This window comes from Pongo pygmaeus, chromosome 17 (assembly GCF_028885625.2).
Source record: "Pongo pygmaeus isolate AG05252 chromosome 17, NHGRI_mPonPyg2-v2.0_pri, whole genome shotgun sequence".
In the NCBI taxonomy this organism is placed as follows: domain Eukaryota; kingdom Metazoa; phylum Chordata; class Mammalia; order Primates; family Hominidae; genus Pongo; species Pongo pygmaeus.
This window is the reverse complement of record NC_072390.2, coordinates 66,211,652-66,229,394: the sequence shown is the minus strand read 5'-3', so window position 1 is coordinate 66,229,394 and position 17,743 is coordinate 66,211,652. Positions and strand designations below refer to the sequence as shown.

The 17,743-nt window shown below is 39.0% G+C and overlaps 1 long non-coding RNA gene across 1 annotated transcript in view; it reads right to left on the bottom strand.

Annotated features, from left to right (window-relative positions):
- LOC129018949 (uncharacterized) overlaps positions 1 to 17,743 on the bottom strand; it is a 64,390-nt gene that overhangs the window by 17,750 nt on the left and 28,897 nt on the right. Inside the window, exon 2 of the long non-coding RNA XR_008495462.2 lies at positions 15,137 to 15,203. This is a non-coding gene — a long non-coding RNA (uncharacterized LOC129018949). The remainder of the gene's footprint in view (positions 1 to 15,136; positions 15,204 to 17,743) is intronic.

Below are 17,743 nucleotides of genomic sequence, written 5' to 3'. Positions count from 1 at the left end.
ATACCAAGATGACACAACTATCAGAGATTTTAAAACAATCATCATAAAAATGCTTCAATAAGCAATTACAACTATACTTGAAACAAATGCAAAAATTAGAAAGTCTCAACAAAAAAAAAGATATAAATATCAAGTGGAATCTTTAGAACTGAAGTGTACAATAACCAAAATAAAAAACTCTGTGGATGAATTCAACAGCAGCATGGAGATGACAGAAGAAAGAATCAGTGAACTTGAAACCAGAAATATAGAAATAACCCAATCTGAAACACAGAAATTAAATAAACTGAAAAACAGTGACCAAAGAGATCCTCAGGGACCTGTGATACTGTCAATAAAGTTAACACTTGTGTTACTGGGGCTGAAAAAATGAAGAGAAAGAGGGTAGAGTTAAACACAATTAAAAAGTTAAAGACAAATGGGAAAAAAAATCCATCCTATATATGATAGACATATATTTAGTTTAAGATCTTTTTATACCTACATGCCTTTCTAGGGGATCTTTCCTGCTCACAGTCTATCCTCTTCCTCAGCCAACTCTTATTGTACAGGGATGGTCACTTGATCCAAGGATAATTTATCTACAGGCTACCAATAGCCCAAGACAAGGTTCTCTGGGGAAAAAAGAGAGAGAGAGAGAGAGAAGTGACAGTTATCTGCTGAGCCAGTTTGTCTTTCAGCTGGTGCTATAAACTATAGCTATTAAAATTATAAACAGGTTGAGCATGATGGCTCATGCCTGTAGTCCCAACACTTTGGAGGGCTGCAGCAGGCTGTTCATTTGAGCTCAGGAGTTCAAGACCAGCCTGGGCAACACAGCGAGACCCTGTGTCTACAAAAATTAGCCAGGTGTGTTGGTGCGTGCCTAAAGTACCAGCTACTTGGGAGGCTGAGATGGGAGCATCACTTGAGCCTAGGAGGTCCAGGCTGCAGTGAGCCAAGATCACACTAGAGCACCCCAGCCTGGGCAACAGAGCAAGACCCTATCTCAAAAAAAAAAAAAAAGTGTAAACACCCATAGAGATAGGTGACGTTTTCTGCTGAACCAGTTTCTCTTTCAACTGGTGCTATAAACTATAGCTATTAAAAGTATAAACAACTATAGGGAATTGGGCTAAGATAAGTATAATAATTGTAATATGAGAAAACTTGTACACTAGTTGACAAGAAATATCAACAATATATTGGTAAGTGTTAAAAAGAAGATACCAAAACAGAATGTATGGTGTAATCACATTTGGCAGGAAATATCTATGTATCAAAATATAAAGAGTGAAGTAGAGTTAAGTAAAGGAAAGAAATTAAGATTTTTCTCAAGTTATACCTTCTCCTATTCTAACAATAAATACAGTTACTTGCATAATTTTTAAAGTAAAAATAAGAACTTAGAAATGGAACGATTTGATTTGCTTTGTGTGGGCTTGGTTTTTATTTAAAATTCACATAACCTATAAATCCTAGTCCAGTGTTAGCTGAGAAATTAGACAAATTTTAACACTTAAACAGGAAGAAACTACTAGTCAAAAAGACATCCCCTTCACCCACACACTAAGGCTGATTCATTTGAGGACTTTCTTTCTTAATCTACATATATTACATTAAATTATTACTATCAGAGAAAATTATAAATAGTGAACAAAATGAAGAGCATGCTTCTAAAAAATATTTGCTTTTGAAAGAACAGGAAGTCTATTATATTCATTTTTTCTTTGACTACATCCAAATAACAGATTATGAGACTACATAATAATAGAACAAAATTGACCCATGTGTGCACAAGTGTGCATGTACATGCGTGCACACACACACACACACACAAATCTCCAAAAGGCCCCAATACAATAACCAGCATAACATAGATTGGTCCCCAAAACAGGATCCCCCCTGAGGCACTATTCATGTAGGTTAAATTAAAGTAGTTGAATCTGTTGAGAGTCACACTCTATGTTCCACATGAATGTTATGGAGCCTCTCCAGTAACTATTCCCACCTAGAACATCTCTTGCTCAGCTAGAACAAAGTTGTACTTGGAAGCGGTGCCATTAAGATGACAAAAGAGTTGTTAGATGTTCCACCATCGTCACATAAAGTGCCAGACCTGGTAATTCATACTCAAGCCCCACCTGCTTCTAAATAGTAGACATTGACCCAAATTACCCAGATAAATGCACTCAGCTTTCCATCTACCTGGAGTTCAAAGCACCCTTGGTGTTATAAGACAGAAAGGAAATGGACATCAGCCGAGGGCCTGGCCAGTGCTCAGCATGCCCTTGGTGTTTCCTACGTGTTAGGTCATGTAATCCTGGCTTTAATACTTCGAGCTTTCTATTTTCTCCATTACACAAGAGATGGCTAAGGCTCAGAATAAAGAAGCTTGGGAAACAGGCCGATTTGTGCAGTGGCTCATGCCTGTAATCGTAGTACTTTGGGAGGCCCAGGTGGGTGGATCCCTTGAGGCCAGGAGTTTGACACCAGCCTGGGCAATGTGGAGAAATCCCATCTCTACTAACACCAAAAAAAACAAAAAACAAAAAAAAATATTGGGGAGTGGTGGCAGGCGCCTGTAGTCCCAGCTACTAGGAGGCTGAGGCAGGAGGAAAAGCTATGAAATTCCTGTAAGTCTTCAATAGGTGCAGCTTCCACATCAGTCCTTCCCCAAGATGGTTTCCCCGGGTTTGTGCTCCTTGCCCCTCAGCCCAGCAAACCCACTATTCCCACCTAAATCTCCAGGTATTGTTATATATAGCAATCTCTCCACCTCCATTAAAACCTATTCCCAAGACATACCACTACATTTGGACCTTTAAAATCTAGCCAAAATTGGCTGAGTGCAGTGGCTCACTTCTGTAATCCCAGCACTTTGAGTGGCTAAGGTAGGAGGATCGCTTGATCCCAAAAGTTTGAGGCTACACTGAGCTATGATTGTGCCAGTGCTCTCCACCCTGAGTGACAGAGCAAGTCCCTGTCTCTAGAAAAAAAATATATATATATTATATATATATTTATATGCATAGCAGAAATGAAAACTACCACACTCTCTTCTTGGGGAAATCGCATTCTCATCCTGAACTGCTTTTGCTTCCTACCACTGGTGAAGCAGTCCTTTTCCATCCTTCTGAAATGCCACCAGTAGGGGGCCATCAATGGGCACTGCAGGGTAAAAAAGGATGTTGTGAAATCCCGCTATATAATTTGCAGGGCCTGCTACAAATTAAAAGCACAGGTTCCCTTGTTCAAAATTAATTGAGAATTTCAAGATCGTGGCAGCAGAGCATAAAACCAAACACAAGGTCCTGCTAAGCAGGGGGCCCTGTGCAACTGTTGGAGCCCATGAAGCCAGCCGGGTCCATACTGTACTGTTCTGCCATGGCCTGGGCTCCTGCTCAAGCCCAGAGCTGCACCACGACAGGCCCACATCCTCCCCACCTTCCTGCCCTCTGCCTCATGGCCACCACACCCACTCTCCTCTCCATCTTCTCCTACAATCCTGTCCATACACAAGGAAACACCTTCTTCATCCTGCTCCCAGAGACAAGTGTACAAGCCCTTTTCATGTCAAGGATTTCACTCTTAATTTCTACACTGCAACAGATAAGGGGCAAGAATCATAACCAGCAGAGAGGATACGGAGCTTCTCAAAGTTCTCACAGTAGGGATCCCTAGTCTCCAGGGCCAGATTCCCTCCTGAGATGTCTTAGCTGTGATGTCTTTAGCTTGCATTCCTGGAAGTGGGGCTCACAAAACATCCCCACCCCAAGGGAGGGCCATTTAGAAGGCTGTGTTCCATAGTGATTATTACAAGGACCAGGGTTGCTAGTTCCATCATTTAGTACCTATCTGACACTCAGCAAATTACTTACGTAGCTTCTCCAAGCCTCAGTTTCCTTATCTATGACATAGTGATGATAAAGCAACCGAGAGCAGATAAAGCCTGAGACTCACTTTGAGGAGCATGTAGCTAAAACCACAGGTCCTGCATGTTCATCCTCTCAAAATCTCCCCATCTATGAGTCTGTTCAAAACTCCCATAGTTCCCAGTGAATAAGGTACAGGGCAAAGAGGAACAGAACATGATTTTATGATAATCATTCAGGGGTTTCCATTTGAGTTCCCAATACAGACAGCTGCGATGTCAGACATCTGGACTGGTACTGGTACAGGAGAGTTGAAAGAGGGTATTTAAAATAAGTCTCTGACTAAGGGGTCAAATCCCACAGCTCTGCGGGCCCCTGATGACACTAGCTGCTGCAATGTTTTGGCAAAGGACAGCACTGATGGAAAGCCACTGTGAGTGAGAAAGCCACTGTGAGTCCTCCCTGTAGGGAAGTGGACAGTAGGGAGTCATCAATGGGGACTGCAGTAGCAGCAGCAAAAGAGGCCCCCTTGGTTCTGGAAGGCCACCGTCATCCCTTCCTAGCCTGCCATCCCCACCACTGTCCCACAGCTCCACACAGAGCCTGAGATAAAGTCTGCAGATGATTCGTTTTGGAAGTGAGCCCAAGGAGCAGGTCTGAGAGACAGGGAAGGGAACAACGGAAGGATGTTACAGAATTTGCCAGCATTACAGTGACTGGTGCTTATGAAATAGGTCTCTGAAAAGTCTGCTTGGGGAATGAAAGAGGAAAGCATTTATTCATTGACTCTCTTCCCCATTGTCCGAGAGCAGCTCCTTGAGCATTAACTCCCACCCTTCTGGGCAGTGCTCCTACCCCAAGCCCAGATATCAGAGAAGCCCCAGGGCAGGAAGGGAGAGGTAGAAAGCTTAGTCCAAGGAGCGACTCCCTCTGGCTGCACCTACACAAAGCTGATTGAAGCCTGCTCAGAACACGTCGCAGCAATAGCAGCTGAAGCAAAATGTGGGGCCCAGAAGATTTGTAGTGTCCAACATAGTACAACATCCAAGAGGGTTATTGTGAAGATGAAAGGAAAAGGGCAAATGTAAATGTGCTTAGTCTAGAGCCTGCTGCACAGCACGTGGGCAAAGAATATTGGCTATTGTTGCTATAGGTGTTCTTATTATTTAGACTCTTTCCGCCTTGAGCCTGAAGATATGACCTGGCAGAACAACAGGCATCTTTTTTTCCCTCTGCTAGACAGCTTACATCTTAGAGCATCTCCAGATTTGGTGACACCCAAGACCTGGGGCTTCTCAGCTGGGCATGTCCTTGCAGAGTATTCATTCCTGCTGTTTTTCCCATGATAAGCCCTATTTGAAAATAATTTTTTAAAGTACAAAACACATGTGCAGTTGAAGAGTTGGCTCAGAAGTGTTTGGGCTTTTTTTAACCTCTTTTTTTCCTTTTTAAGTAGAAGGCTATCCAGACAATGAGGTCATAATTACACAAAGATTTCTCCAGTCTAAATGTAATGTAAGACAAATAACCATCTAACTTAAGACCCAAAAGGGTATCAAGGAAATAAATGAGAAAATTGACTGGCCCAATATGACCAAGAAAATCTTCCACATCACAGGAGGCACAGTGATCATTCCCAACACCATTACTCTGATATAAAGAACTCATGTGGGGCGTCAAAGTCGATAACAACTTCAAGCACAGAGAGCCTTAATCTTAACTAGATAATTTATCCTCAAAACCCTGGGATCTGCAGACTTTGCATTGCTCATCCTTTTCCCAGAGCAATCCCCACTTTTTCTCTGTGTCACCATAAAACAGCAATTAATGGGAGCACATGGGGAATGGAGTGTTCTAGATAATTGAATTTTCTAGTTAAAGAAAGGCCAGTTCCTAACAACCCTTTCTGTCCCACAAAGTTTTCAAAACATGAGTCCATTTTTCTACATCCCAAAGAGGACTTTAGATGACAGAATGTAACCTTTGTTTTAGGATTCAATCTCTTAGATTTTAGGGCCTTCTTCGTTCTGAGCACTAAAGAGAGGTAATATAGTGAATAGGAGATGGCACTGTTTGGGAGACAGACATTCAAATCCCCAGTCTGTCACTTACTAGCTAAGTGATTTTACCCAAACTACTTAACCTCTCTGAGCCTTCCTTTTGTATTTGTGACACGGGGGTAATAACATCTATATCATACATGTTCCATAAAGGTTACACAGGCCTGACACACAAGACCCTCAATAAATGGCAGTGTCATGAGTATCCTCAGGGCTCACAGTTGGGGATGCAGAAGATGGAGAAGGTATAGAAGACAGTGCTCAGTCTACATTGATGCCAGGAGGCCCTCTGAAAGTTTCTTTGCCAAAAACATTCTTCAGTATCTGCTTATTTTTCTCTTACTTGCATCTTTCTCAAAAAAATAAATAAAATGAGAACAAAGAGAGCTATGCTCTGCTTAGCTCATCTCAAATTCATGAATTTAAATGTCTTAAGTGTCTCTCTGCTTACTCTCTATCTAGGCCACATTATATGTGAAGTGACAGAATAGATCTTATAGTTGTAGAATGCAGAAGGCAGCTTCCAGCCCATAGTGGCTTCTGAATCACCATCAGACCCTGCCTGCTCAAATACACCCTCCCTAAACCCTGCTACTTAAATGACTTCCATCAACATCATTGCTTTGGGTTAAAGCATTTCTCTAGAGAAAAGAAACTTCTCCAGAGAAAAGAAATATGTTACCTGGGAGAGAGAAGGACAGTCTCTCCTCTCAAAGGATTTACTCAAACATTAGTTTATCAGATTAATTCATCACTATTCAGAATTCCTGGTGTCTGGCCTCTCTTTACCATACTCTCTGTGTTTAGGTATTCTCATTCATACCCGAAGCTTGGATCACCAAGCTCCAACTCCAACCCAAATCACTCTTCTAAAGGTTGTACACAGACATTCAATGGCCTAACGTCTCAATTCAGATGTCTTACAACTGCTTCATAATAATTGTACCTAATCTAATCCTGCGGCCATCCTGCTCCGAGGCGCTCTATCTCAATGATTGGCACCGCTAACCATCCAACCATGTAAGTCAGAGACCTAAGACGTGTCCTTTATTTATACCCCTCTTTCACTTCCAAAACATTAAGTCCCATAGATTTTACTATTAAGGATCTTTTGAGTCCACCTACCTCTCTGAATCTCCATGGCCACTTCTTAATCCAATCCAACATCATGTTCCAGCTGAACATTCACTGCTTATATAATATCTCCTCAAATACGGCTCTTTCCACTAGAGCCAAATCTCATTCTTACAAAAAGAAGAACCAATTCATGTCTCTCTTCCAATTCAGATCATCCCACTGCGGTTAGGATAAAGTCCAAAATTCTTAACATCATGTACTAAGCCTTACAGAATAAAGACTTCACCAGTCTGTGAAGCCACATACTCCATCCCTCTCCTCTCATCGTCTTTCAGTTTTCACACACACACTGTGCTTCCTCCCACTTAAGGGCCTTTGGAAAAGCTGTTCTCATTTCCTGAAATGATGTCCTCAACCCTATTTCTCTTCATGTAGTTAATTTTTAATCAAGGCCCAAATTTTAGCTCAAACAGCACTTCCTTAGGGTAGTCTTTCATGAGCCTCAAAATGATCAGGGATTGCTATACACACCATGGGAAGAGCTATCAGAATTATCTGGAGAAATCTTCAAAATATATGTGCCTCTGCCCTTATCTCCTTCTGTCTCTCTGTCTCCCTCTCTGTCTCTCTCTCACACACACACCACTGCTGCCGCCACCACCCCCAGATTCTCATTTCATACTTACATATGTCCAGTTGAGAAACCATTAATTATCATTATTAGCCATTATTGTGAGTGGAAGTGTGTTGTAAGCCTCAAGAACATGAAAGTGGAAAGACATCGAGAACTATTCTTCTAGATGACCTTTAAGATCCCTTCCAACTTTCAGATCTGCAATTCTCTTATGTGCAAAGTGCTACGCTAAGACCCAGTCAGTGTTCCCACGGGTACTGTCTGGAAGTGCAGGGTATTAACACTCAGTAGTGCTGGGGTTGCCAGACAAAATATAGGATACCAATTAAATTTACGTTTCAGATAAACAACAAATAACTTGTTCCTTATCTGAAATTTGAATTTAACTGGTATATTAGTTTGCTAGGGCCGCCATAGCAAAACTCCACAGGCCCAGTGGCTTGAATGACAGAAATTTATTTTCTCATGGTTCTAGAGGTTGGGTATCCAAGATTGAGATGTCAACAGGCTTGAGTTCTCCTGAGGCCTCTCTCCTTGGCTTGCAGATGGCCACCTCCTCGCATGGCTTTTTCTCTATGTGCATGCTTCCATGATGTCACTCTGGGTGCCCTCATCTTCTCTTCTCATAAGGACATCAATAGTATTGGATCAGGGCTCACCCTATGACCTCATTTTACCTTAAAAACCCCCTCTTAAAGGCCTTATCTCCAAATATAGTCAAATTGAGGATTAGAGTTTCAACATGTGAATTCCGGAGGAGGGGATGCAATTTAGTCCATAACAGATGTAGTATTTTAGTATTAATATATCTTTTAATCCATAAAACTACAACTATTGTTTATGGATACATACATATATAGTAAAATATAAAATTATGGACAGGAATAAAACAAACTTCAGGGTGCTGGTTATCTCTGGTGAGGGAAAGAGGGAGAAGGGACAAGGATTGGAGTCAGCATAGAGAAGTTGTAAATGTACCTTTTTTTTTTCTTAAGGAAAAAGCTATCTAAAGCTAATATTATAAAATGTTATTTGTTAAGTCCAAAATGTGGGTACATGCTATATTACTCTCTAGACCTTTCTGTATGGTTGGCATTTCACACTTAAAAAAAAATTACATTTGGCTGGGCGTGGTGGCTCACTCCTGTAATCCCAGCACTTTGGGAAGCCGAGATGGGCGGATCACGAGGTCAGGAGATCGAGACCATCCTGGCTAACACAGTGAAACCCCGTCTCTACTAAAAATACAAAAAATTAGCCGGGCGTGGTGGCGGGTGCCTGTAGTCCCAGCTACTCGGGAGGGTGAGGCAGGAGAATGGCGTGAACCCAGGAGGCAGAGCTTGCAGTGAGCTGACTTGCACGCCACTGCACTCCAGCCTGAGTGACAGAGAGAGACTCCATCTCAAAAAAAAAAAAAATTACATTTAAACTAAGGATAATGATCTGCCGTAAGGGGGAAGGGATAGCACTAGGAGATATACCTAATGCTAAATGGCGAGTTAATGGGTGCAGCACACCAGCATGGCACATGCATACATACGTAACTAACCTGCACATTGTGCACATGTACCCTAAAACTTAAAGTATAATAACAATAAAAAAAAGAATAATAAAAAAAAGAACAAAGCAAGTAGAAATTGATTTCAGCTGCACTATGGAAGGCAAAAGACGTTGTGAGCCACTTCACTGAATAGCCCATAGAGGATGAGGAATCTCCCTCTTCAATAGTTTAATATCCATGCAACACCTCTTCTGTGTAAGACACTGTAGTAGGCATTTTGGAAGAGGTGATTGTATGTAAAACAGTCCAGTACCAAAAAAGAGTTTATAATCTGGATGGTCCTACTTGCAGAAGAATTACATTCTAAATATTTATTTCTATACCTGTTGGTTAGAATACAGCCCTCAAGGAAGATTTCCCTATAGAGAAAAAAACAATTTATCAACTCTGGTAAAGTTCTTAAGTTAGCCATCAAAAGTTCTATTTGTTCTACAATATCAAATTATTGAATTCCAGGGTTGGAAAGGATCTTAACATAATTGAAATTCTGTGCCTTTCTAATGAAAAATAGTAGAAAACAGCATGTTTCGGAACTAGTAATGAAACAGCACAGAAAAACAGTTGAATAAGAAATAGCTTTTCTCATTATCTTGAATTCTGAAGTTTCAGGAAAAGAAAAACTAATTAAAGGCAGGTTGGAACGCAAATGAAGCTTGCGGAAACTGGAGGGTGGAGGGAATCATGGGCATTCCAAGGTCTTTTGAGATTGATGGCACTGCTTCTTTTTTGTCATTTATGGTTTCTACATTCTGTTTTAAACAATGAACTTTATTTCCCTTGATATTCAAGTTGTCACTGATGATCTTATGTTCATTTATCTACCATAATTAGAGATCTATGATTCAATGAATTTATTTTTTTAGTTTATTTTTAATTTTTGTGAGTACATAGTAGGCGTATACATTTATGGGGTACATGATATGTTTTGATACAGGCATGCTATGCATAATAATGACATCAGGGTAAAGGGGGTATCCATCCCTACAAGTATTTATCCTTTCGGTTACAAACAATCCAATTATATTCTTTTAGTTCTTTTTTTTTTTTTTAGATGGAGTCTCACTCTGTTGCTAGGCTGGAGTACAGTGGTGCGATCTTGGCTGACCACAACTTCCTCCTCCCGAGTTCAAGCAATTCTCCTGCCTCAGCCTCCTGAGTAGCTAGGGTTACAGGCACACGCCACCACGCCCAGCTAATTTTTGTATTTCTAGTAGAGACGGGGTTTCACCACATTGGCCAGGATGGTCTCGATCTCCTGACCTCATCATCCACCTGCCACGGCCTCCCAAAGTGCTGGGATTATAAGCGTGAGCCACCATGCCCGGCCTTAGTTCTTTTTAAATGTACAATTAAGTTATTATGACTATGTTCACCCTGTTTTGCTATCAAATACTAGGTATTATTCATTCTTCCTTTTTTTTTCCCCCCCATTAGCCATCCCCATCTTCCCTCCACCCCCTATTACCCTTCCCAGCCTCTGGTAACTATCCTTCTACTCCCTATGTCCCTAAATTCAATTGCTTTGATTTTTAACTCCCACAAATAAGTGATAACATGAGATGTTTGTCTTTCTGTGTCTGGCTTAGTTTACTTGACATAATGAACTCCAGCTCTATCCATGTTATTGCAAATTACAAGATCTCATGCTATTTTATGGCTCAATAGTACTCCATTGGGTATAAGTACCTCACTTTCTTTATTGATTCATCTGTTGATGGACGTTTAGGTTACTTCCAAATCTTGGCTATTATGAACAGTGCTGCAACAAACATGGGAGTGCAGATATGTCTTCGATATACTGATTTCCTTTCTTTTGGGTATGTACCTGGGAGTGGGATTGCTAGATCATATGGTAGCTCTATTTTTAGTTATTTGAGAAACCTTCAAACTATTCTCCACAGTGGTTGTACTACTTTACATTCCCACCAACAGTGTACAAGGTTTCCCTTTTCTCCACATCCTCGCCGGCATTTGATATTGCCTGTCTTTTGGATATAAACCATTTTAACTAGGGTGAGATGATATCTCATTGTAGTTTTGATTTGCATTTCTCTAACACTCAATGATATTGAGCACCTTTTCATAAGCCTGTTTGCCATTTGTATGTCTTCTTTTGAGAAATGTCTATTCAAATCTTTTGCCCATTTTTTGATCAGATTATTAGATTTTTTTCCTATAGGATTGATTGAGCTCCTTATATATTCTAATTTTTAATCTCTCATCAGATCGGTAGTTTGCAAGTATTTTCTCCCACTCTGTGGGTTGTCTCTTCACTTTGTTGATTGTTTCCTTCACTCTCTGAAAGTTTTTAACTTGATGTGGTCCCACTTGTCCATTTTTGCTTTGGTTGCCTGTGCTTGTGAAGTATTACTCAAGAAATTTTTGCTCAGATCAATGTCCTAGAGAGTTTCTCCAATGTTTTCTTGTATTTCATACTTTTGAAGTCTTCAATTTAAGTCTTTAATTTATTTTGATTTGTATTTGGTATATGGTGAGAGATAGGGGTCAAGTTTTATTCTTCTACGCATGGATACCTTGTTTTCTCAGTATCATTTATTGAAGAGACTGTCTTTTTCCCAATGTATGTTCTTGGCACCTTTGTTAAAAATGAGTTAACTGTAGATGTATGGATCTGTTTCTAGGTTCTCTATTCTGTTCCATTGGTCTCTTCATCTGTTTTTATGCCAGTAACTATGCTGTGTTAGTTACTGTTGCTCTGTAGTATAATTTGAAGTCATGTAACGTGATTCCTCCAGTTTTATTCTTTTTGTACAGGATAGCTTTGGCTTTTTGCTCAGGATAGCTCCATTCAGAAGCATATTGTTTAATTTCCATGTGTTTATATAGTTTCCAAAATTTCTCTTGTTAGTGATTTCTAGTTTTATCCCATTGTGGTCAGAGAAGATGCTTGATATTATTTCAATTTTTTGAATGTTTTAAGACTTATTTTGTTCCATATACATTTTAGGATTTTTTTTCTATTTCTGTGAAGAACGTGGTTAGTATTTTGATAGAGATTGCATTGAATCTGTAGATTGCTTTAAGTAATATGGACATTATAAGAATATTTATTCTTCAAATCCATGAACATGGAATATCTGTCTTTTTTCTGTGTCCTTTTCAATTTCTTCCATCAGAGTTTTGTAGTTTTCATTGTAGAGATCTTTCACTTTTTTAGTTAAGTTTATTCCTAGGTATTTAATTTTATTTGTAGCTATTGTAAATGGGATTAAATTTAGTTTCTTTTTCAGATTGTTCACTGTTAGCATTTAGAAATGCTACTGATTTTTTATGTTGATCTTATATCCTGCAACTTGAGTAAATTTGTTTATCAGTTCTAATAGTTTTTTGGTGCAATCTTTAGGTTCATCCAAATAGAAGATCATCAACAAGAAAAATAATTTTACTTCTTCCTTTCCAGTGAGGATGCCCTTTATGTCTTTCTCTTGTCTTATTGCTCTAGCTAGGAGTTCCAGTACTATGTGGAATCACAGTGGTGAAAGCAGGCATGTTTGTCATGTTCCAGATCTTACAGAAAAGGCTTTCAGTTTTTCCCCATTCAGTATAATGCTAGCTGTGGTTCTGTCCTATATGGTTTTTATAATGCTGAGGTATGTTCCTTCTATTTCCAGTTTTTTGAGGGTTTTTATTATGAAAGGATGTTAAATGTTATCAAACGCTTTTTCAGCATCAATTGAAGTGATCACATGGTTTTGTCCTTCATTCTGTGATATAATGTATCACACTGATTGATTTGCATACGTTGAACCATCTTTGTATCCCTGGGATAAATCCTACTTGCTCATGATGAATGATCTTTTTAATGTATTGTTGAATTCCTTTTGCTAGTATTTCATTGAGGATTTTTGCATCAATATTTAGCAGAGATATTGGTCTTTAGTTTTCTTTTATTGACATGTCTTTGTCAGGTTTTGGTACCTGGGTAAAACTGGCCTTGTAGAATTAGTTTGGAAGTATTCCCTCCTCCTCTATTTTTTGGAACAATTTGATTTGAGTAGGATTGGTATTTGTTCTTCTTTAAATGTTTGGTAGAATTCAGCAGTGAAGCCATTATGTCCCAGGCTTTTCTTTTCCAGGGGACTTTTTATTGCAGCTTTGACCTCATTAGTTGTTTTTAGTCTGTTCAGGTTTTGGATTTCTTCATGATTCAATCTTGGTAGGTTGCATGTGTCTATGAATTTATCCATTTCCTCTAGATTTTCCAAGTTATTGCCATATAGTTGCTCATAGTAGTCACTAATGTTCCTTTTAGTTTCTGTGGTATCAGCTTTAATGTCTCCTTTAAAATAAATCTCTGATTCTATTCATTTGGGGCTTCTTTCTCTTTTTCTTCATTAGCCTGGTAAAAGGTTTGTCAATTTTATCTTTTCAAAAAACCAACTTTTTGTTTCATTGAACTTTTGTATTGTTTTCTTCATTTCAAATTCATTTATTTCTGCTCTGGTCTTTATTATTTCTTTTCTTCTGCTAATTTTAGGTTTGGCTTGCTCTTGCATTTCTAGTTCTTTAAGATGAACCATTAGGTTATTTGAAGTTTTTCTACTTTTTTTATGTGGAAGCATATCGCTATAAATTTCCCTCTTAGTACTGCTTTTGCTGTATCACATAGGTTTTGGTATATTGTGTTTCCATTATCATTTGTTTCCAGAAAATTTTTAGTTTCCTTCTTAATTTCTTCATTGACCCAGTGGTCATTCAGGAACATATTGTTTAATTTCCATGTGTTTGTATAGTTTCCAAAATTCCTCTTGTTATTGATTTCTAGTTTTATTCCATTATGGTCAGAGAAGATGTTTGATATTATTTCAATTTTTTTAATGTTTTAACACTCGTTTTGTGACTTAACATATGGTCTATCCTTAAGAACCATCATGTGCCGAAGAGAAAAATGTACATTCTGTAGCCTTCGGATGAAATGATCTGAAAACGTGTATTAGGTCAATTTGGTCTACAGTACAGGTTAAGTCCAATGTTTCGTTGTTGATTTTATGCCTGTGAGATCTGTCTAATGCTGAAAGTGGGGTCTCGAAGTCTCCAATTATTACTGTATAGAGATCTATGTCTCTCTTTAGCTCTAATAGTATTTGTTTTATATGTTTGGGTGCTCCAGAGTTGGGTGCATATATATTTACAATTGTGATAGCCTGTTGCTGGATTGACCCCTTCATCATTATATAATGACTTTTCTTTGCTCTTTTTACACTTTTTGTTGTGAAAGTGGGCGAAGTATATGAACAGACACTTCCCAGAAGAAGACAATTATGTGGCCAACAAACATATGGAAAAAAGCTCATCATCACTGGTCATTAGAGAAATGCAAATCAAAACCACAATGAGCTACCATCTCACACCAGTTAGAATGACGATTATTAAAAAGTCAGTAAACAACAGATACTACAGAGGATGTGAAGAAATAGGAATGCTTTTACACTGTTGGTGGGAGTGTAAATTACTTCAACCATTGTGGAAGACAGTGTGGTGATTTGTCAAGGATCTAGAACTAGAAATACCATTTGACCCAGCAATTTCATTACTGGGTATATACCCAAATGATTATAAATCATTCTACTATAAAGGTACATGCACACTTATGTTTATTGCAGCACTATGTACAATAGCAAAGACTTGGAACCATCCCAAATGCCCATCAATGATAGACTGGATTAAGAAAATGTAGCACATATACACCATGGAATACTATGCAGCCATAAAAAAGGATGAGTTCATGTCCTTTGCAGGGACATGGATGAAGCTGGAAACCATTATTCTCAGCAAACTAACACAGAAACAGAAAACCAAATACTGCATGTTCTCACTTATAAGTGGGAGTTGAACAATGAGAACACATGAACACAGGGAGGGGAACATCACACACCAGGGCCTGTCTGGGGGTGGGGGGCAAGGGGAGGGATAGCATTAGGAGAGATACCTGATGTAGATGATGGGTTGATGGGTGCAGCAAACCACCATGGCACATGTATACCTATGTAACAAACCTGCAAAAAAAGAGAGAGAGAGAAAGAAAATTCTGACACATGCTACAACATGGATGAACTTTGAAGACATTATGCTAAGTGAAATAAGCCAGTCACAAAAAGACAAATATTGTAGAATTCCACTTATGAGAGATACCTAAAGTGGTCAAGTTCACAGAGATAGAAAGAATGATGGGTGCCAGTGAACGAGGAAAGGGGGAAATGGAGAGTTGTTTAATGAATACAGAGTTTCAGCTTTGCAAAATGAAAAAGTTCTGGAGATCTGTTTCAACAATGTGACTATACTTAACACTACTGAACTGTAAAAAGTGATTATGATGGTAGATTTTATGTATATTTTACCACAATTAAAAATTAAAAAAAGCAAAACAAAAATTTTTTAATTTTAAAAAAATTAAAAAAAATACACACCACTACAAGTGAGGGATGTTGGTGGGGCAGATGGAATAGGGTCAAGGAAGATGAAAGAAATGAGTTGGGAGCTGTAATGACATCCGATGAAATCATTTACAGGATACTTATCACTTTTATTAGCATAGTTCCTGATGCTTTCTCTTCTTAGTACTTTGTACCATGGCAATCAGACATTTGCATGGCAATATTTTGACCTCTGTCTCCCATCCAAATTCCAAAGTCCATGAAAGCAGAAGCCTCATAGATGTGCCCATCACTGTATCTCCCAAGCCGTCATATTGACTGATAACTCATAGGCACTTAATATTTGTGGAATGAAATAAATGAATGAATGTGCAACTATAGAAATCACTCCTCTTAAAAGTCAAATTATAATGAAAGAAAATAATTTCAAAAAATTACTGTAATTGTAAATAGAGTACTGAGGTAAGTAACGTCATTGTGACTTGGCAAGTTTGCATGTAGAAGGAGGGAACTGAGTTGAGCCCTAATCCTGTCCCCACCTCTCTTTGCTGTGTGATGTCCAAGTGAACTATAGACACTTCGCCACTATTCCATGATAAATATGACTCACTTGCTAGTAATTAACTACAGATAGTTATGATTTCAAGGTTCTCCAATTTTATTTGCAAAGTTTCCCTTTTGTCCTGTGAGTCTGTGATTAAATAGGAGAAAACTAGTCTAATTCATAGGATTTTAAAGTTTTGATCCTGCAAATATCAATTGCTCTGAGCTGCACCTTATTTCTCTTTAAAATTGGCATGGCCTTTACACTAAACTTCCTTGCATCTCAGATCTAAATAAATTTCTAATGAAATAAATTAAAGCTCCCTGTAAACAAAATATATATGTGACAAAAATAAAACCTTGAATTTATGCAACAGCTCCAAAAAGGGTGCCTCATTTATCTATCCAAAAAGACAGAGAGAGAAATAAAAATTCTCTTTGGGTAACAAATGGATAAATACCAGTATTGTTATTATCCTTGCCTATAGGATGAATAAAAGAAGGAAAGAAAGTCGGGCAACTTGCCCAAGGTCACTCTGGAAGTCAGTGATAGGGATGAGAATGGAACCCAGGTTTCCAGGCTCCTGGCTTAGTACATTTCTCTGAGGGCCATAAATTACCAGGCTGTTGAGGCCTCTAGATTCTCCAGATGTTGCCATCTCCTCAATGTCCTTGTGCCGCCACCCAATGCCTTCACATTTTTTATCGAGTTAGATGAAAGTCTCCCTCCTTCTGACAGTTTTATTACCCCAAGAAACCATTATCTCCCTCTAACTCAGAAAGTTATACTCAATTGTTGGTGCAGTAATCAAACAGGAGTCAAAGACATTTCTATGACTGATGCACCCTTCACTGGAAAACAGCGGAAAATATTACTGCTTTCATATTCTCATTTTTTTCAGGCCTAAAGGTTAATCAGTTGACAATGTTACACAGAAAGGCTCTTTAAAAAGTCCAACAACAGAGACAGGGTGTAAGTTAGAGAACTCTCCCCAGGTCAGGAATGGTCATTAATGCCCGGAAGAGAAGTTTTAACAAATGGGGGAAATGTAAGCATTGTTAAGGTCATGGCGGGAGTCGGTGGCACTTTACGTAAATTCAGGGATCAGAACCTAAGCGGCACCGAGTGGAGCTAAAATTGCTAATTGCTAAGGTCTTGAGGGAAAAAAGAAAAAAACAAAAAAGTATGAAAAATGTAGAAGAGAAAGGGAAAGATATAGAAAAGCGAAGTTGAGGAAAGTAAGAGAAATAAAAAGGAAAGAGAGTAAAAGAAAAGAATGAAGTTTAAATTAATAATAGCTAATGGCTATAACATGTACAGCTTATTAAAGGTTTTTCTTTGTTTTTTTGTTTGTTTGTTTGTTTTGTTTTGTTTTTGAGATGGAGTCTCGCTCTGTCGCCCAGGCTGGAGTGCAGTGGCGCGATCTTGGGTCACTGCAAGTTCCGCCTCCCGGATTCACGCCATTCTCCTGTCTCCGCCTCCGGAGTAGCTGGGACTGCAGGCGTCCAGCACCACTCCCAGCTAATTTTTTGTATTTTTAGTAGGGTAGTAGAGACGGGGTTTCACCGTGTTAGCCAGGATGGTCTCGATCTCCTGACCTCGTGATCCGCCCGCCTCC